Source organism: Arachis ipaensis, chromosome B05 (assembly GCF_000816755.2).
Source record: "Arachis ipaensis cultivar K30076 chromosome B05, Araip1.1, whole genome shotgun sequence".
Classification (NCBI taxonomy): Eukaryota; Viridiplantae; Streptophyta; class Magnoliopsida; order Fabales; family Fabaceae; genus Arachis; species Arachis ipaensis.
The window spans coordinates 84279868-84285256 of record NC_029789.2 but is presented as its reverse complement, the minus strand read 5'-3'; the positions used below and the strand labels follow the sequence as shown (position 1 = coordinate 84285256).

Here is a 5389-nt window from a genome sequence, read left to right as displayed (position 1 = left end):
CACTTAGAATTTACTACTAATACTCTACGAAAAACTAAAATACTATATCATACATAAGTATCTTCTAATAACTAAACCATACTCCACAATCCATGAATCTCTTCCTCTTCCTCTTGTTGCTACTGTTTGGTCTTCATGTCTCCAAGTTCATCTTTTAAAGTTGTCACTTTCTCTTTGAGCTGTTGCTTTAAAATGTGGTGACCACAGAAGATAACTCAAATCTGCAATCAATTTCAGCAACCAAGTGAATCCTTTTTTAACTTATAAAGCCTAAAGGCAGCAACTTTGACAGGCAACAACAAAAGAATCACCCCATCAATAAAAAAATAACCTATAACTCATCAAATCCCAAATGCCGATATCTCTTACAAGCATTGTTTATAGCATTCACAGCCATCCTAAAAGGCATAAAGATATAGCAGTGAAAGCTTACCAAACTACTACTCTTTTTATTAACCTCCTAATATGTACGTTCAACTTTACATTAATATATATACACACATATATATCCATTGGAAATGTGAAATAAGTAATTAAGTACTATACTGTACCTGTGACTAATTAATAACAGGAAGGGATATTTTCATAATAGTATTATTAAGGCACATTCCTAATGACGATTGTTCTTTAGAGCTTCTTGGCAACCCGATATTAGTGGCTAGTGTAGTGGGTTCTACTTCTACACACGAAAATTACAGCTGCTGCACTTTCCTTGTGCTCAGAAATCTCGTGATGTTCATCTACAAAAAAGTCAAGCATTGCCAATTAATTTGTCATACTTTGAGAAATTAATATTCTCTCTTATACACTAGCATAACATAATCTGAGGGAAAGAAGCAACAAGCATTAAATCAAGTGAGCTTTCTTCCAGAATTAATAGATTGAGCTTTAATTCTATCTTTTTTTTTCCTGGTAAGTGAAATTCCCTTTTTCTCTTGGTTATCCTTATGTAATACATATTTGAATGAATCAGAAACCATTCGTGGGACAGAAGCAATAAACAAGAAAAACAAGAAAAGGTGTCACGGGTGTGGTGAATGAGCATCTCTTTGCCAAGTGCCTTGTTGTGTGATTTATGATTAAGATTATATGATCGGTTTTGAGTTATCAAGTGAGAAAGTCGTCCTCTCCCTCACATGCTCATAAGCTAAGGTTTTGCTTTTTCAGCCTTTTCTTTTCCTCCTTTGGAAATTCCCGTCCACACTCCAAAATCCCAATCCCAACTTAAAAAAGTTCCCACAAAACACAAATAGAATAGAATAGTAAAACATTTCCAAATAAGTATTTTTAAGAAACAAGTTAAACTTTCTGTTTATGAAATTTAGTTAAATTTATACATTTATTGTCAATTGTGCCAACAGGTGAATATACGGTGGGTACATTTAGTTAAATTTAGTTAAATTCATACATTTATTGTCAATTGTTCCAACAAGTGTTGTTTTAGACAAAAAAAATTTCATAAGACAAAAATACATAAGTGGAAAATTAAAAGATAACAGCCAAATAGCAATCACAAAGAGCAGAACCATTTGTCCTAATTGGCTTTTGAAACTAACAGTTTAAAATTACATTATGCACATAACTCTAACTAAGCCAATTAGATTCCAGCCACAATACAATTCTACAAAATTTAATCAGAGTGTAGCACATAACATTAACATACCTTAACTGCAAGTTCTCCAATAGCCCAGCATGCATTATTTGCTATTGAAATAGCCTCTTTAACCTTAGAAATTTTCTGTATAAATAACATAGTACATTAGTAAAATAATTGAAAAAATACAACCACTCCGCTGAACCCTAAACTAATACCAGAATTACACAAACCAGCTGCTTGGCTTAACTTTCAGTATGAGAAATAAATCATTATAAAATGCAGCAGAAACCATATCATTGAGTTGACTATAGTAGAACCTTGTATAGAAAAAGAAAAGGTGTAATAATGGTGCTTATTATCAACATAAATAGCACCAACTAAGATGAATAAATGCTTTCAAAATACATAACATCATAGACAAGATAAGACATCTCCTAACAGATAAAACATAAGAAAAAGTGGGGTGCATACATGTGCTATAGATGTAAAGCATTCCAAGAGAGGAAAGAGATCTTTGTCTGAATTTGAAAGTTGCTACCATTTCTCTATAAATGGTGGCATGAGAATGTCAAGATAAACCAGGCTGCAAAACAAGGAAAGAAGCAGTTCATATGAAAATTCATTAGACACAAAAGAGCACAATCGGTTTTATCATTCTACCTGCCCCAGTTTCGGACATCTGTCCCTCCTCCGAGTCCAAGTCCTTCCCATACTAACTACAACAACACAAACACCATCATCTCAGCAAACAAAATAACTATATATTCTTAATCAGCTTAGGAATTTTGTAGAAGAAAAATTCTACAGATCGATGCAAAGTGAAGAAAACACAAGTCCTCAACCTGAGCCATTACTTGAGCAGCATCCTATCTTTTCCAATAGTCTTCGGTACTACCTATACCACAAAAGAAAACCAGTTTATATTAAGCTATTCAACAACAAAGTGCTTTCATAAGTCATAACCAAATCAAATAACTCCTAAGCAATTTCGTAAATTTTGTATTAGGTCTTCTCTCTTTAAAGCCAAGATAAATCCTAAAAAGTTAAAGCCCCAACACCAACAAGCATGGTTAACAGAACCGAAACGGCACTAACAGGGTCACCTTTTTTACCTAAATAAATTATTATAGAAAAAATTAATGAAATTACATAATAAAATCATACATCTGAAGAGCTAACATGGCGAGGGGTGATGGAGCCTCCAATCTGCACCAGTCCATCAACGGTGAACAATGTAATTCTATCCTCATGAACTCATTGAATTTCTGAGAAATCATTGAAACAAATTAGCAATATAGTACTTAGCAAATAAATTACACCCGTTGGGTGCGGCCCTTCTCGAGACCCTGCATGAACGCAGGATGCTTGTGAACTGGGCCGCTTTTTCTTTTTTTTTTACTTAGCAAATAAATCTCATAAGAATAAAAGAGCAGTATATCATTTTCCAAAATGCAGACTCTGATGAAGGCAATCTCAGTTATTAATCAATTAAAACTTAAAAAGTACCAAATGCCATGAATCCAAAAAGCACTGCACCCTTCAATAACCTAAAAATCCTCTGAAAGTTTACAAATTATACTTGAAGAATACCTAACTCAACTAAAGCAGCAAAATCACTAGGCCTTGAAGAAACAAAATAACCATAACTTAGAGCACATAAACATCGAAAAGAAGAAGCAAAAGCTCCACCATTTCATTTCAACAAAAACTAATTTTAATTTTCAAGATTTCAGCTCAAATATTCTTAAAAAGCACACACATTTGAATATTATATATACAAAAATATGTTTCACAACTTGCACAATCACAACTAGTGCTGCAAAATCAAATTCCGCAATTGAAATGAACTTTAATTACAACAATCAGTGAAAGGAAAATCCAGCTACTTTAATGAAATTTTAGGAAAAAGAAGGAAAGATTACCAGAGTCGAATTGGAACCACGGGAAAGACCGAAAAGGATCATCACCGGATAGGTTGGAAGAGTCGTCGGTGGCTTTGACCACGATATGATGGCGAGAAGAACGAGATGATGAGAAATTGAATGAGTATCAGAAAAGCGGGGAGAGAGGAGATGATAGCGTGGAACGAGAAATTGATGCAAGAGAAGAAGGGAATCTGAATCTTGAGGAGATGATTGCGGTGGAAAAAGCTTGTTTGACGGAGAGAGGAAGAAATGCTGATGGCGAAGTGGAAAAAGGGAAGAGGAGCGACGGCTCTGGAGTGGTGAGTGGTAAGCGGGGAAGAGGAGTGACGGTTCTGGAGTGGTGAGTGGTGACGCCGTGAAGATGAGTGACGGTGAACCAGGGATTTGGGGGTGATGAGTGGGGAACAAGAGAAGAAGGGTGAGTGTTATGTTCTCTGATGATTTGGCTAAGTGTTAGTGAAGGAGAAAAAAATTACTAAGTGTTGTGGGTGTATTTGGCTCTAGATACATTAGGCATCACTTTTAAAACGCACCCAAAACTTAATAAATAGGCTACCTTTTAAAAGCGTCTTCTTTGATAAGAAAAGCGAATCTATAGATATCAACCTACGGCTACGCTTTATAAGTGATTTCTATAATACCTAAGGCTACACTTTTTAAATGATGCCACGATTGTGTATCCTTTTCTCTTATAAAAAGGCAACACGGAGAAAAGCGTAGCCTATTCATACAATAGGCTACGCTTTTCAAATGTAGCTTAAAAAAAGTGTGGCTGAATGCCCTTCAGTTACCATAAAATGGCATTTCTCCCAGTTTAAAACTAGGTTGGTTTCTTGACACCTTTTTAGCACAAGAGCAAGATGGTATAGGCAATCAGAATATGAGTTCCCAAACACAGAAAAATCATCCATGAATACTTCTATGAATCTATCAATCATGTCAGAAAAAATGGAGAGCATGCACCTTTGGAATGTTGCAGGTGCATTGCACAATCCAAAGGGCATTCTCCTATAAGCAAAGACACCATATGGACAAGTAAATGAAGTTTTTTCCTGATCTTTGGGGTCTACAACAATTTGATTGTAGCCCGAATACCCATCCAGGAAGCAATAATACTCATGTCCTGCTAATCTTTCAAGCATATGGTCCATGAAAAGTAGGGGAAAGTGGTCATTCCGGGTGGCTTCATTAAGTTTTCGGTAGTCAATGCACATACGCCATCCGGTCACTGTCCTTGTGGGTATCAATTCATTCTTCTCATTTGCCACAACAGTGATCCCTCCCTTCTTAGGGACTACTTGCACCGGGCTTACCCAAGGGTTGTCTGAGATGGGGTAGATCACCCCTGCTTGCCACAATTTCAACGCTTCTTTCTGAACCACTTCATTCATAGTTGGGTTCAGCCTCCTTTATTGTTGTCTTGAAGGTTTGGTATCCTCTTCAAGTAAGATTTTATGCATACACATTGAAGGACTGATCCCTTTTAAATCTGTAAGTGTCCAGCCTATGGCATCCTTGTGTTGTCTCAGCACTTGGATAAGCTCCTCTTCTTGTTCCTTACTCAGACTTGAATTTATGATCACTGGGTGAGTGTTGTTAGCACCCAGATATGCATATTTCAAGCTGGGTGGTAAGGTTTTCAGCTCTAATTTTAGTGACTCTGCATCTTTGTTGTCTGTAGTTGTTTGCATGATTGAGTTTCTCATGGTTGCTTGTGGTGGTTCTCCATCTCGTGCTTATTCCAGCTCAATGGTTCCTCCACATTGTTTTTCTTCCAAGACTTCTTGAACTATCTGTTCTATGGTGTCTACCAGCATGCATTCTCCTATGGATTCCTTGGGGTAACTCATTGCTTTGAAGACGTTGG

General features: G+C 36.4%; 2 long non-coding RNA genes across 2 annotated transcripts; both read right to left on the bottom strand.

Moving 5' to 3' along the window:
• Positions 172-2081, bottom strand: LOC107641923. Its single transcript, XR_001620518.2, has 4 exons — positions 2069-2081; positions 1664-1738; positions 552-740; positions 172-221 (listed from the first exon to the last, which is right to left on the bottom strand). It is a non-coding gene; the product is annotated as an uncharacterized LOC107641923 (long non-coding RNA).
• LOC107641922 lies at positions 2168-3741 on the bottom strand. The gene is made up of 5 exons (XR_001620517.2): positions 3520-3741; positions 2762-2862; positions 2440-2492; positions 2258-2313; positions 2168-2180 (listed from the first exon to the last, which is right to left on the bottom strand). It is a non-coding gene; the product is annotated as an uncharacterized LOC107641922 (long non-coding RNA).